Here is a 16,650-nt window from a genome sequence, read left to right as displayed (position 1 = left end):
AAGTTTTTTATGGAGTTGATGCATATATAGACTATAGTAACTCTTCATGTCAATTTTAATTTTCTGGATATATTTTATATTATAACATAAAGGGAAAAGAGTTTGAAAAATACTTCAACTTTGGCCGAAATTGTTGTTACGATATCAAACTTTATGAAGAACTTTTTACCCCTGCACTATTTAATAGTGTATTTTAAAGGTATATATGTGTCCACGTGGACACATTACTATTTATAATGATGCAATATTTATGATGTCCACGTGGGTACATATATACCTTTAAAATTCAATATTAAATAGTGTAGGGGGTAAAAGGTCATTTCCAAAGTTCGATAATATTACAGCAAATTCAATCAAAGTTCAAATATATTTCAGACATTTTTCCATAACATAAAATAAATTAAAGTATGGCACATTTTTTTGGATATGTAGTCCCTTTCATTGCCACACTTGGAATGTAAAACAGATGAAGAATTGTTGTCACATGATGGGCATGTGTAGGTTTTGTGTCGTGAGGTTTTTCTTATGGAAACATAGTAGGCCACACTTGAACATTCATAACTCATCATTCTTCGAAGTACATTCACAATTTAATTATTATTTATAACGATTTTAAGTTAATAAAATAATTAAATTTATTTACGTACAAATATTTTAATATAAGTATATAATTTGAATAAAAGTTGAAAATGGTAGTCTTTTTTCTCTTTCTTTATAAATATAAACTATTAATTTATAAAAGTTGCCTTTTTCCTCTTTCTTTTTGTATTTTTTCGATATTTTTAACATGTGGTCATTTGTATTTAGTGTGAAAATTATTTTCTTACTCAAAACTAGGATTGATCGGAAAAAAGTATATTTGTACCGATTTAAAATTGTTTGTGGGTCTAAGTTAAAATGTTTTTTTTTTAAATAAGGTTATAAATTGGAGGAGGTAATTATATTATCGGCCAAATACATACACAATTCCTTTTAACTTGCCACTAAATTTTATTTTGGCTCTTCAACTGAATTTTGTATCGTTTTAACCTCTTAACTCTATTTCCTATGAACCACTTAAATACAAACAATTTACCTAGTATTAGTATTCAACACTTGTTAGACAAGCATTAAAAGGTAAAAAAATATCCAATTAAATAACGATACGTATTTTATTTTCTCCAAGTCATTTGGATTTACTTTACATTAATTGTATCAATTTATCATTTTTAAGCAATATAAGAATATATATATATAGGCTTAAGTCATCGACGACCACTTAAAGTTGTCTGCATAATTCACTTGAACACCTCCACCACTTCGAATTGATACCTCTTCGATATTTTTTTGACAATCAAACAAAAATGTGAAGTGTGTGAAATACACTCGCGATGACATGGCACAATGACGAATTAAATTGTGACATATGTCATTTGGATTCAAAAATATAAAAATATATTATAAGAAAATATTTTAAAGTAAAAAGTTGCCCGCATAATTCACTTGAACACCTCAACTAAGATAACAAAGACGATATTGGTGATGGTGGAATGATAGTAGAAAGGAAAAATGAAGGAGAATATAGAAAGGGTGTGTGGCAGGGGAAGGTGGCAAAACGATTTAGTTGGTGACTGGTGAGGAGGAAATGCAGTAAGGTGGTTTGGAATTGGGGAAGAAGGCATGTTTTAGGGATTTTTTTTTTTTTAATGTTGAAATGTTTGCTTTACTTTTTGAATGTTGATGTGTTATTTTGTGATTGGTTTGTAAGTAATTTTTTTTTGTTTCACGCGCTTCTTAGAGGTGTATTACACCTATGATGCCATATCATCAAAATGTATTCAATAGGTACATGTTTTGAACAAGACAGGTGTTCAATAGGTACAACTTTTAATTGAGGTGTCTAAGTGAAATATGANTTTTTTTTTTTTTTAAATAAGGTTATAAATTGGAGGAGGTAATTATATTATCGGCAAAATACATACACAATTCCTTTTAACTTGCCACTAAATTTTATTTTGGCTCTTCAACTGAATTTTGTATCGTTTTAACTTCTTAACTCTATTTCCTATGAACCATTTAAATACAAACAATTTACCTAGTATAAGTATTCAACGCTTGTTAGACAAGCATTAAAAGGTAAAAAAATATCCAATTAAATAACGCTACTTATTTTATTTTCTCCAAGTCATTTGGATTTACTTTACATTAATTGTATCAATTTATCATTTTTAAGCAATATAAGAATATATATATATATATATATATATATATATATATATAGGCTTAAGTCATCGACGGCCACTTAAAGTTGTCCGCATAATTCACTTGAACACCTCCACCACTTTGAATTGATACCTCTTCGACATTTTTTTGACAATCAAGCAAAAATGTGAAGTGTGTGAAATACACTTACGATGACATGGCACAACGACGAATTAAATTGTGACATATGTCATTTGGATTCAAAAATATAAAAATATATTATAAGAAAATATTTTAAAGTAAAAAGTTGTCCGCATAATTCACTTGAACACCTCAACTAAGATAACAAAGACGATATTGGTGATGGTGGAATGATAGTAGAAAGGAAAAATGAAGGAGAATATAGAGAGGGTGCGTGGCAGGGGAAGGTGGCAAAACGATTTAGCTGGTGACTAGTGAGGAGGAAATGCAGTAAGGTGATTTGGAATTGGGGAAGAAGACATGTTTTAGGGATTTTTTTTTTTAATGTTGAAATGTTTGCTTTACTTTTTGAATGTTGACGTGTTATTTTGTGATTGGTTTGTAAGTAATTTTTTTTTGTTTCACGCGCTTCTCAGAGGTGTATTTACACCTGTGATGCCATATCATCAAAACGTATTCAATAGGTACATGTTTTGAACAAGCCAGGTGTTCAATAGGTACAACTCTTAATTGAGGTGTCTGAGTGAAATATGCGGATAACTTTAGATGTCAATGAATGACTTAAGCCATATATATATATTAAATAACTATATTCAATTAATTATAAAATTATTATTGAGATAAAATAGTGACACAAGTTAATATAAATATTGAATTGACATAATACATAAATATGCCCTTTAACTTGATTTCAAATCACATTTATACCTTTCAACTTTGGGTGTGCACACGTAGACACTTAAACTTGTATAAACCTGAACAAATAGACACACATATCTTACATGACATCCTATATATCATTTTTTGTCCTACGTGGTGTCCTACGTGTATTGTGTCACGTAGGACTCATGTGTCTACTTGTTCAAGTTTATACAAGTTTAAGTGTACGTCTACTTGTGCATACCCAAAGTTAAAGGACATAAATGTGAAATAAGGTCAAGTTAAAGGGCACATTTATGTCAATCCTTTTCAATCTATGTATCATCAACAAAATATATGTCATCATTCCAAAAATTATAATTCTAAATTTTGATATGATATAATTCTCCTCAATCTAGCTATTTACATATTATTTTAACATTTAATGTAGAATACAACTGATATTTTAAATTTTATATAGATGAAATGAAATATATAAAATTAAAAAAAATATCTTAAGAATACTGTTCATTAAAAGGGTTCAAAATCTGAAAAAAGTAAAACACACTAACTAGCTAAAAGGAATTCTGCATTTACAATAATACTTATAATTTTCATCAAAATGAATTGAGATGAACCCCTAATTATAAATTGACTCCGCCACTAATTATATATATGGCATAGATTATCTAAAAGTTATTGAGTTCACATACGCATGCATACCTTATAGGCTAGGTCCGCCCTATCAAAGCATGCACATGCGTGTCGTTGATTTTATGTTGTGAAATGAAACCTTTAGTAGGCATATGGAGATACCTTATAGATTCATGATCCTAAGAACTTGGTTTGGTCACGTGAGATAAAATTATGATTTCAAATTATATGAAATGAAGTTAAGATTTTTTTTTGTGCATAAAATTTGAATTTTTAAGTTGAATTTTTAAATTGTATTTTTACTCATATATAAAGAACTTAATTAATAAGTTGTGAAGCTATCAAAATTACTTTATTTCTTTATACAATCTTACCAAATAAGCAAAAGTTCATAACAAAGGTATAATACACTATCAGAAAGTTATTCTAAGAAAATACAACATTTATTGATTGAACATTAGTTCAATAAAAAGGTAAAATTAAACATGAGTTATAGTGTACTACTCTTTAATATAATCTTCTGACATAATAAAGACAATTCTCCTCACGTTGAGCATGCATTTCTCGATATAAATGATTTAAAGGTTGATAAGAGTAATAATAGCAACTATAAATTTAGTTGGTGAGAGTAATAGTTTATTCGATATAAATGGTTTAAATGTTGGTAAGAATAGTAATATAAACTATAAATTTGATTTGTGAGAATAACAATTATTTCCGATATAAACGGTTCTAAGGTTGATAAGAGTAATAACATCAAGTATAAATTTTGTTTACACATGAAATTAATGGTTGATAGATATAAATAATGGGATTTTTTTTTAATTTTTTTTTACAAAATATAAATTTGTGGGTCAATTTTTATATTTGAAAATGTGAAAAATCATGATATGAAATTCTCAAATCTTTTTGGAGAATTTTAGATTTCATCTCATGATTTAAAATCATAAAATGAAATCGCATGTCCAAATGTCTACTAAATCAATGTTTGGATATGGATTTGATATCATGATTTAAAATTCAAAATTTTGCAAGGCATTTGGAATTCCAAATCGTGATTTCAAATTTATTTATTTTTTGAATGTAAAGTTGATCCCTAAGTTTATATTTGTAAATTAAAAAAAAAAAAGCTTCATCATTTAAAAAAAAAAGAACCACTCATGCATGCTCATCGTGAAGAGGTTATATTAAAGAATATATAACTAGTTACTACTATCGTTGACTAGTGAATTATTATAAAATTATATGTATTTAAAAGTTTGTAATGACAAATATTTATTTATAAAAGAAACGTGAAGATATAATATTTATTAATGCGACGCCTTAGGATATTTCAATATCTTGTCTATAAAATATCATTCACTCATATGGTAAGATTGTATAAGAATTGTAGGAATTTTGATAGTTTTCCTAAGTTGTAGGTTTTCATGTTTATGAGAAAAAATATAACTAAAAAAAATCTAAATTGCATGTCTTAGCAAAACTTCAACTTCAAATTAAGTTGATTTCAAATCATCACTTCATATCGCATATCCAAATAAACCTGCTTTTCGAAAAAAACGAAAAAAAAGAATGACTCTTTTAATTTTAAAATAGAAAGTAATATGAGAATATTGAGAAATAAATAGTGCACTAGAAATTGTTGTTGTGAAAAAACGTTATATTAAGAATGAAAAAAGATAAACGAAAATAATATATGATGTTATTTTATCTGCAAAACAATCTTTTAATTTTAACACCTAGCAAATTTATTAGTATCATTATTTTTGACCAAAAAGTGGAGATGCGGGGGATCGAACCCCGTGCCTCTCGCATGCAAAGCGAGCGCTCTACCATTTGAGCTACATCCCCATTGTACTCACTTAAGATATAAATAACATTTCATATCTGTGTTTGCATGGGTATGTTTGGTTTGAAAGGAAAAATGTCTTCCACTAATTATGTTTTCTTGAAAATCATTTTCCCTCAAAGCTAAGTGGAATTCTTACTTAATTTTTAGTGTTTGATAAGTAAGGAGAAAATATATCTCAATTATATATATATATATATATATATATATTGAGATATCTAAGGCAAANCGAAAATAATATATGATGTTATTTTATCTGCAAAACAATCTTTTAATTTTAACACCTAGCAAATTTATTAGTATCATTATTTTTGACCAAAAAGTGGAGATGCGGGGGATCGAACCCCGTGCCTCTCGCATGCAAAGCGAGCGCTCTACCATTTGAGCTACATCCCCATTGTACTCACTTAGGATATAAATAATAGTTCATATCTGTGTTTGCATGGGTATGTTAGGTTTGAAAGGAAAAATGTCTTCCACTAAATATGTTTTCTTGAAAATCATTTTCCCTCAAAACTAAGTGGAATTCTTACTTATTTTTTAGTGTTTGAAAAGTAAGGAGAAAATATATCTCAATTATATATATACATATAAAAAATTGGGATATCTAAGGCAAACGCTTATAAGGGTGGGGGTAGAGGATAGGAGTGTCGGTGTGTCATAGGATGGGGAAAAGATAATTAGTAGTATGTAATGTCAATTATAGAACTTGTTTTGCTCAACAATATTAGGGAAGTTATTCTCCTCATTTTAAAGAAATTGATTTTCCTAGATAAAACATTTTCCAAAAAAATTGTCCAACGAAACAGAGAAAAACAAATCTTATGTATGAAGACAACCTTCTAGGAGTTTGTGAGAGATAATATCTCAGTGACTCAACTATGGATAGTTCTCTTAAAAAGTCACTCAATTTGATTTTATAACTCAAAAGTCGAGTAACGGTAGATAGTTCTCTTAGAAAATCACTCAATTTGAGTTCCGGAACCACATCCATTCAACAAGATCATTTAAGAAATAAAAAAGTGTTCAAATGTCATTTTATTAGCGCTACCCACTTGATACGACCCACTAAAATTATATGAATCAAATATATATTACTAAAACCCTTTTATTTTAGAGAAATTTCACGTGTAACTCAAATTTGTTTAGTGTATAAAAATCACCCAGTTCCTTCGGTGTCAACCTGCGAGCCTTTCTCAGTGTGATTTGTTTCACAAAAATAATTTGATCACTTTTTTTTATACAATTTGTTCTTCTTTTTTAGGGGGTTAAAAATAGGGGCAGATCTATTAACGTTCGAGCGGTGTCACGTGACACTGCTTCGTTAGAAAAAAACATCATATATATATATATATATAATTAGTTAAATGTCAAAAGAAAATTTAAAGGATATACAATATAAAGTGACACTCCTTGACATAAAAGGATGTGTAACTTGGTTGGTTAGGCACTCCAATTACCTAGATTACGATGGATAACACCGCTGAGAAAAAATCCTGCATACGCCACTGGTTAAAAAGAGATATTTCTTTATTTAATATTATGCATCATAGTACGCATAAATAGCAACATTACTGCTAGCATATGATTGTTTCAGCCTAATAATATAAGTACAACCCAAATAACATAATGGTTTTTATGTCTTACAAAAAGTTACTTCTATGTCTTCTTTCAAGACATTTATAACAAACATTGGAGAAACTATCTAGCTTCTGGCCTGCTTTAGATAGCAAGTCCACCACCTTGGTTTGCTCTCAATACTCATGTCTGATTACGAGGTTCCCCAGCTTGTGTAGCAGATCCCTATAAGAACGTAAAATATTCATGTAAAATATATATGTTCATCTTGCAATAGGTTAATTACCTAAAGTGAGTCAGTTGCTATCTCCAATCGTTTCACCTACATTTTGTCAACTATATATACACCATATAGTAATGAATTTAGTTCAACACTTAAAGAAATAAAAAAACAACACATTTATTTTTGCCCAGAAAGATCAAGGTTGTTTGTAAAGTCTCCTAGCAAGCTTATATAGTAGATTTAGGTTTTTGATACTACATTTTTGGATTCTCAATCCCCCTATGACGTTGTCTCTAATTAATACATTTCATTTCAGCATAAGTAGTTTCCTTTTAATGTTAGTAGTTTCCCAAATGAAATTTCATTGCGAGCAATTTATTTGTTTGGTTATATTAGTGGGGAGTTTAATGTATTAATTGTATAACATGAATTGGAATGTTGCTAAGGAAAGTCTTCTCGAGTTGTTTTTAGTGATTATTTTATAAGAGGTATTGCAAAGGCTAATGGGACGATATTGTTTTTCCAAAGATGTTACATTAGCACATTTGTGGATTATACAAATGTGGATTTTGTTTATCTCCATGAGAATGCATCTATCTTAGAAAGTTTTTTTTTTTTTTTTTTGCAGAAAGAGACTATGTAGGGTCCTATTATGTTCCAATATTGCTGGAAAAAGAAAGGATAGGGATCATGGATGTGATTTATGTAAGGAATGAATTATGTACATGGATGTAATTTATTCAAGATTTAAAAGAAAGGGCTTGCAAGATAACTTTTTGAGTTCTGAATACCTTAAAGCCTTCTCAACAATATATATTTTTTATGGTATATATTCCCAAAAATATCCATATTCCAGGTAGCGATTTCTAGTTCAAAAGATCAAATGAAATTTGTTAATGAGGGAATATCCTTCCAAATTTTATCAATAATTTTGATAAAGTCTGGATGTGAGATCCACATAGTTCCTAATTTAAAGATGCTCTCCTTTTAAAGATATTTTCCTTGAATAAAGTAAGTAATAGAGGACAATGGTCTGAGTGTGTTTTAGGAAGATGTAAGATTTGAGTATCTGGAAAAGAGATGATTCAATCATTAATCATTATTAACAAGGAAATGATCAAGTCTTTAAAAAATTAAAGCCTTTTTATCTTTTAAATCTTTGTATTTACTGGTTTAAATGAAATCACGTTTACAAAAACGTGTACCTGAGATGCGGAAGTTACATTGTTTAGCATTTGTGCTCCCGTGCTCTCCATAGGTCCTGACTGTCTCACAATTGAGAATAGAACTTCGGTTCTCTGTGCTAATCCATGTACTTGCCAGTGATGATAGAGAGGATCTATGCCTTGGATGATCGGGAAACCTGGTGAGAACACTGGCACTGCCATTGAATTGTGTTGGTATAAGGGATTGAACACCGGCGTCCCCCATGTTGGAATATGGAAAAAGGGCAACACTGGAATTTGGTAGTTCTCTGGTGGAAGAAGGGATGTTGACATCCAGATATGACTGTTGTAGGTCTCTACAACTATCCCTATCCCCTCCGACACTATTTGTGCTAGTAAAGATGGGTTTCGAATCACTAGAACTATTTCTTGATTTTCTATTATGATATTCAAAGTTAGTGATCGCTCCTGGAGTCTCATTACAACCCAAGATGATGGGTTTGTGTTGAGAGCTGGAAATGACGTCATGTAAAAAGGGATTGTTCCCACATATAGCCCAATCACCAGTATAAAGGGAATCGGTGGGAAGATGGAATTCGTTTGGCTGGGATCCATGGTGGACTGGGTTAGAAGAGGAAGAATTGTTTTTTGGACAAAAGTGTGAACATAAAAAAATTTTCTATTGCTATTTAAACAAGTAAAATTTATGGTGATTGAAGTTACGAGATAAAACAACATTTATTGTAGATTCTTTAAATCTGGAAAATTCAAGAATGTTTTGGGTCTATAAATTTTTGGGCTGAACTATTAAATTGTAATTAATACTTAAATTGACCTTTTTGCTTTTGAATAACGTGGCAAATATAACGTCTACCAAATCATGCTCTTTAATTTTTTTAAGTGTGAAAGGTCATTTTGCGGTTGATGTGATTGAGATGATCCCTTAAGATAGTTTAATCGGCTTTGTAAAAGGGATGTGCGAGTACTGGGTGGTAGATTATGGGAATGAAAGTCTTTTTCTCCCAGGATAATGCAGGGGCTAATTTGTCATTGGTTAGGTTGATGTAGAGTAAGTCAGGCTAAGGGTTCGCTTAGGGCCATCAATAATTCTCGAGTGCCAGTCCCGCCCAGGGTGTAGGTTTGGGGCCTGACAAACTTGGTATCAGAGCACAAAGATCAAGAGTCCTAGGGTGTCTATGAAGTCGTGTCTGTAGAGTCCTGGTTATCGGTGTGAAGTGCACCACATCTGTAATTAAGAGGCTGCAATATTTAAGAACTATCTCAATTATTTCTTACTCGTTTCGTGCGATATAGTTTATCTCTATAAAAGTTTCTCTCTAATTGGTGCTTGCGCGTATCTTTCAGATCATGCCTCCACGAAGATCTGTCCAAGATCGTCTTGCTAGGAGGAAAGTTGAGGAATAAGGGGTACCTAATGCACAAGAAGTGCAACCCCAATAAGAGGTCACCAATGCTGAATTTCGGGAAGCTATCCGAATGTTAAGTCAAGTTGTGACCAACCAAGTTGGGCAACAAAGAGGGGTTCGACAGGATGTGGCTGATACGTCTAGAGTCCGAGAGTTCTTAAGGATGAATCATCCAAGCTTCACTGGTTCGAAAAACTTTGTTGAAGAACTTCAGAAGGTTTTTGAGATTATGCATGTTACTGATGCTGAGAGAGTGGAAATAGATGCATACCAACTGAAGGGTGTCGCTAGAATCTGGTTTGACCAATGGAAAAAATGTATGGGCGATCCTTCACTTATCATACCTACTGAAGATATTGGTATTAAGGATAACTTATCTTATGAGGAGATTCCCGTGCAGATTCTAGATCGTCGGGTTCGCAAGTTGAGAACCAAGAAAGTAGCATCAGTCAAGGTTCTATAAAGAAATTAGTTTGTTGAGGAAGATACATGAGGAGTTGAGGAGTACATGAAAAAGATATACCCACATCTCTTTGAGTCCGGAGAAATTCCAAATTAAGGTACTAATCCTTTTCTTGGCATTTGTTTTAAGTTGGCATGTTGTATATATATTTTGCTTGTTGGGTGTTTGAGCTGAATGTTAGATGTTACTCCCTTAGTCTTCTTAGAGTAATCTCATTAGAGGACGAATGTTCCCAATATTGTAACACCTCACTATTTGAAAGAACTACAATTAGAAAGAAACTATTTTTGGGAAGATTAGATTTGGAAATTTTGGCAAGTTATGTTAAGTATGAGTTTTGGTTCAAATTCAAACGACCATAACTCTCAGCACAGGATGAGTTAGGTGTTCCATAAGATATCAAATGAAAGGTCTTTGAATTATCTTTCCAATGCCACTGAGTTTGATAATTTTTGAGCTCGTATGAGGCAGATATGCCCGTTTGAAGTCGGGCAATTCGGATATGGAAAGTCACCCGGATTTAAGAGGGGTATTTTGGTCTTTTCATAACCCAATTAAGTTATTTCGTTTTTAGTAATTTATTTGGGGTTTACGTTGATTTGGTTCAGTTTACGCATTCCAAATTAACGCTAGGGTTTTTAGAGAAGAGAAAAGAGGAGAAAAGCCAAGGTTTCGTTGCGTTCTTGAGATTTCGCTTGCAGATTTCGCCAAAGATTCGATCCTACGAGGTATGTGAGACTTTCATGGCGTTGGGTTCGTTCACCCACGCACCACTCATGTTTATTTCAGCGAAATTCGTTCTAGAAAATTGAAAGTTTGATGTTCTTGATTTGTGTTCTCGAAATTGGTCTTCGTTCTTGAGTTTAGATGAGTTCTTGAGGAAATCTTATCGATTTAAGAGTTATTTTGAGTAGATTCTTGGGTACATGTATTGGGTAACTGGATCTAAAAAGAAATTGAGAAAACGAATTGAATCTAATTGAATTAAGGTCAGAAAACAAGAAGAAAAAATCATCGGATTGAACTGGGAGAGGGGTGGCGTGGCGCACCACTGATGCACCAGCAGAGCTGGCATGGCGTGGTGCGCCAGCAGTTCGCCAGAATGGGGTTCCAGAACTTAGAGGCTGGCGCCCTGCGCCAGCAGTACACCAAGGTCGCCTGCCCTCACCTTATTTTCGTCGTTTATCTCGTATGAGTCCTTCTAAAGTGTACTAACACTTCCTATTAATTCTAACTACTCTAGATGACTTATAAACATCTAGAAATCATTCATAAACATGAATCATAACCTTGAATCCATAAATTCAAATTCAAGGTAGAGCTAAGAGTCAAGTCTTGAAAGTTCTTCCAGTCCTTTCAAAAAATGTTTTACAATTTTTTAAAACTTGTTTTAAGACTTGAGCATTGAGTTGAGTAAGAGTAAGATCAAAGTTCATTTTCTTAAAAATGATAAATGGGAGCTAAGTATTCCCAAAGAGTAAATGTTTTCACATTTAAGATGAGATGAAACATCATTTTCCAAAAGAATTTTCATGAGTAGTTTTGAGTTCCATCTCTTTTAAGATATAAGCGTTTGAGTAATAACCTCAAAACCACAGAAAAGAGTTATGTTTTTAAACATATGAGCTGAGTATATATTTTGGGAGTAGTATTGAGCACCAATATGGGGATGAGTTCATAATAACTCAAGTCTTCATAAATCAGTAGTCAACGTGGGTAGAAATGGTCATACTTTTTAGTTGATTCCTTAATGCTTTTAGCATAGACTAGTAGATCCACTTAGTTAAGACGTTCTATATCCCGGCAAGTTATAAGACAATTCTAGCAGCGTGGGCGAGACGTTGTATCATCACATAGCTCATAGTGATGGTTTTCTATTAGAGAATCTCCCAAATAGAGTTTATTTTTGTTTTCTTATATACAACAGAGATATTATTGTATTTCAAATACTTCAAGATGTTATCTACTGATTTAATTGCTTTATATAAACTGCATCTTTATTGTTGTTTATTTATGCATTGAGTTGAGTATCCATGAGTTGAGTAAAGCTGAGTCAATTGTTTCTTTCATATTCTAGATCAAACTTATGTGTTGTTTAAAATTCCCCTCACATGCTCGTACATTCAATGTACTGACGCCATTTGGCCTGCATCATTTTATGATGTAGATATAGGTAACCAGGATCAACATTCAACGCCTCGTTGATCCAATCAAGCATTTCAGAGTCATTTGGTGAGCCTTCTTGCTTTCCGGAGGATCCCATTTTATTACTTTGTTATTTTTAGTTGTTAGGATGATCGGGGGTCTTGTCCCAACATCCCTCATAATATTAGAGGCTTCATAGACAGTTAGACGTTTTTAGTTCATTAGTCTTATTCATTTAAGTTGTTTTGTCATAAAACTTGAGTTGCCACTTTGGCTAATTGAATGTTCCTTTTTAAAACATTCTGAGTTTTATCTATTGAGACAGTTCTATTAAGATTGTATGTAAGTACATTTTGTGTTGTGTAAGTCTTCCGCTGAGTAGTAAGCCAGGCCAAGGGTTCGTTTGAGGCCAGTAATGGTTCTCGAGTGCCAGTCCCGCCTACGGTGTAGGCTCGGGGCGTGACACTTTGGATTCGAGAAACTTACCCAGATTAATATATAATAAGTTGACACTAATACCTGCAATTTCTTAGATCGTATTCCTTATTATCAATTTATTTTCCTCCTTCTATGTACCTACTCGGTTGGTCTTGGTTTTTTTCCTGTTAAAAGAGATTGTTTTCCATTGCTCTTTGTTACTATGTATCTCGGTAGGTATATCAACATTGTTTGAATCTCAAACATTAGTGTTTGTGGGTGTTTTCTTCTGGCTGTACTTTGGTTGATAACAATTTGTTTTAGTGTGGCTTCCACACGTTGTGCAGAGGATATCATTTCATTTGTATATGATTATTTGTTATTGTCACGACCCAATTTCTCGCGTCATGATAACACCTATTATACCCTACCAATAGGTAAGCCAACCCGAAACCCAGAACATTAAGCAATGAGCGAAAGGGCAGAAACTAACGATAATAATAATCTAAACAAGAATAACAAGGCGGAAGCAACCCAAAATAAATATATAGAACCTGGAAGTCACTAGTACAGAGCTATCTAATAAAAAGTACAAATCCTAAAAGTGGACCACAACAGAGCGTGTCTCAAAGGCAACAAGACTAGCTAAAACAAAAGAAGGAGACAGAACAAACCCCAAAACGCCAAGTGCTCGCCCTCGTCTCTGAATCACAGCAAGAAGGCTGGAACTAATCACCGCTGGTAACTGGTACTGGGATCTACATCACGAAATAGATGCAGAGCGTAGCATGAGTACCAACACAACATATACTCAGTAGGCATCATAGGCCAACTGAGCAAAAAGGGTAAAAACAATAAGAAATGACAGAATCTAGACACAGAGAGGTCAAAACGGATAAGAAAAGAAAGCACACGAGCATACCAGAAACAAACTAAGTACAACTAAACTAAACATAACTGACCCTCATATGCCCAGAAGGTACACTCGTGCGCAAGCTCAAATAAAACCTGAACAAACCCCCATAAGCCCGACAGGTACACAGAAAAGCTAAGTCTACTGAGAAAGAAGAAAATCGGGCTCCCAGCCCAAAGTAACTAAGATAATCCATCAGACTCCACCCAACCAGTAGTGCACTCCCAGCCCAGCTAGAAAGAGTGACCCTAGGGGGCACCCAACCAAACAGTCCACTCCCGGTCCAGCTAGAAAGAGGGACCCGTGAGTGAGGTAGATATCGCGACTCGTCCTACCATGCAGTCAGGTCCCAGCCCAGCTAGAAAGAGTGACCCGGGGACACCCAACCAACAGCACACTCCCCAGCCCAGCTAGAAAGAGAGTTCCGGGGGCGATCGCCGATATCACCGAGTCTACCCAACCAGCGATACGTTCCCAGCCCAGCTAGAAAGAACGACCCCGGGGTGATGGTATCTCCAGTAGGATTCAATCTAACAACAACCACCGTAGAACACCGTCCACTCTAAGACATCACAGAAAAGGCTCCAAGCCTATACTATCTCAATCCCATGCCTCGAGTGATGCACCAAACCTTCGATAATGCGTCGGAATCGCAGAATGAGGGGGAGAAAATACAGACGTGCATCAAGTAGCGATAACGCCTAATCTAAGGCTCAAACTATCAGACTCAAGTATGCTATTCCAGTCTACAAGGAGCTAAGTCATTCGAACGACGTTGGCAGCAAGTCAAGGCTATCCAGCCCACACAGTCATAAGTCTAAGGCACTGCTAGCCTAACCTAGACTAATGACATCATGCTTACGGTTAAGGATGAACAAGGCATACAATACATAGCATACAAGCATACAATAGCATTTAGCTCATAAGCATGAAACTCTACTAAGCCGGTTAACATGATACTATACCCGAAATGTGGCCAATCGATCCTAACATGAGGTATCTAACCAAAGTAAGGTAGTAAACTGGTACCCACCCCCAATTCACTCCAATCGACATGTTTTTACACAATTAAGCTCAATCTAAAAGAAAAGAAGTTGTAGCCTACCTTAAGGCCGATCGCGCGCTCTCCAAATCACTTTATCGGAGCTTTTCCTTCCCGAACGACCTTTGAACGTTGTCACTCTTTCAAATATAGGGTCACAACGTTAGTAAGGTCATTTAGACACCAAAATCACAACAAACGAAGACGGGTCAATTTTGGAGTCAAAACGAGAATCGTGGGACCCGCACCGAATTGTCTGAATTTGACTCCGTCAAGAGACGCTAAACAACACCCCAAACTTATGTTCCAAAAAGGAACACAATTCGAGGCTCAAAAACATAGCAAAAACCAACAAGCAAGAAACCACACTTTAATCACTAAAAAAAAGAAAGCAGTAGCAGTGCAAACTCGGAATAAATGAAAATCGAAAGGTGCCAACACTCTTTGAACACTCTACGACGAAGCCTCGACAATTCTCAACACGTGGGACTTCGAATCACCCAAAACCGAGCTAAAATGAGAGAGATATGACCAAAACAAGAATGCTAAAAACAAAGTCTCGAAAAAGGGGTACTACGCGCACCCAACAACTTCCGAACACTCTACAGCAAAGCCACCAAAAAAATGAAGCTCCCGCACTTTGAATCACCTAATTCGGATAAAAGATGAGAGAGTTATGAGAGTTTGAAGGTTTGGAAAAGGTTGTTGTTTTTCTGCATTAAATAATAGATTTGTTGCAATTTTTTTCCAAAACTAAAAACTCCGACGGAGTGCTCCGAACTCGTTCAGAACCCCGTGGACGTAAAAGAGATATGCAACCATACCAAATTTGAAATTTCGGACTCAATGATGCAGTCGAAATTTCCATCAAAGGTCATCTCGATGAAAAGTGGGTCCCACATCCAAATGCCATTTTAAGTCAAAACCCACAAAAGGGCTCAGAAAGATATCGAAAACCTCAGGACACAAAGAAGGGTCAATCTAGACCAATCTCGACATTCCGGAGCTAACTGCGCTGAAAAAATTCTCATCTGAGCGCGTTTACTAAGAATGTTGACCAAAATCAAACTTAGGCTTAAACTTAAAGTTAAAACGCCTAATTGCACCGACTCACACTAAAAACCTCGGGAGTCATATCAACCATGCTACTAGCCTAAAATAACCCTTATGGGGCTGATGGAATCGTTAGAATTGGATTTCGATGTCATTCTTGAACTTTTGATCGAAAATGATCATTCAAGGTTCATAAGCTCCAAAACACAAAAACTCGCAGCAAGACCAAACGAACGACCAGGTGACCGAACTGTCAGTCCCAGCAAGTCATAAATGACTTGGGGTCGCTACAGAAACACTCTAAACGACACACAAAAGGCAAGACACAGAAATGACCTGGAGGATCATTATAGTTATAGATGTCCTATGTAGATATATTTTTTAACCGAGAGATCAATATGGTATCTCAATATAGATACACACACCCCTACCCCTTATTAGGTTTTTGAAGTACATATGTCAATTTTAATCAATCTTTCTAATTTATTATCATTTTTCTAGTGTAGCATGATCAAAATACTCTATAGGAAGTTTAGGTAACCATATTCAGATTGCGGAATATTTTTCATCAACTTCAAATGCAATGAAGTTATGATGTCACATTTTAAGGGATAACAAGAAGCAATTTTAGGCACTCAACATGTTTATGCACTAAAGTTCCATGACTTCAAGAATTTTCATCATCCTCTTTGTGTAATA

The 16,650-nt window shown here is 34.1% G+C and overlaps 2 non-coding genes across 2 annotated transcripts; both read right to left on the bottom strand.

Annotated features, from left to right (window-relative positions):
- Positions 1-5,453: 5,453 nt before the first annotated feature.
- TRNAA-UGC (transfer RNA alanine (anticodon UGC)) lies at positions 5,454-5,526 on the bottom strand. The gene has a single exon. It is a non-coding gene; the product is annotated as a tRNA-Ala (tRNA).
- A 321-nt stretch (positions 5,527-5,847) lies between these two features.
- Positions 5,848-5,920, bottom strand: TRNAA-UGC (transfer RNA alanine (anticodon UGC)). The gene has a single exon. It is a non-coding gene; the product is annotated as a tRNA-Ala (tRNA).
- Positions 5,921-16,650: the final 10,730 nt, after the last annotated feature.

Source organism: Solanum stenotomum, chromosome 4 (genome assembly GCF_019186545.1).
Source record: "Solanum stenotomum isolate F172 chromosome 4, ASM1918654v1, whole genome shotgun sequence".
Taxonomy (NCBI): Eukaryota; Viridiplantae; Streptophyta; class Magnoliopsida; order Solanales; family Solanaceae; genus Solanum; species Solanum stenotomum.
Note: the sequence above shows the minus strand (reverse complement) of the source record. Positions and strands in the feature narration are given on the sequence as shown.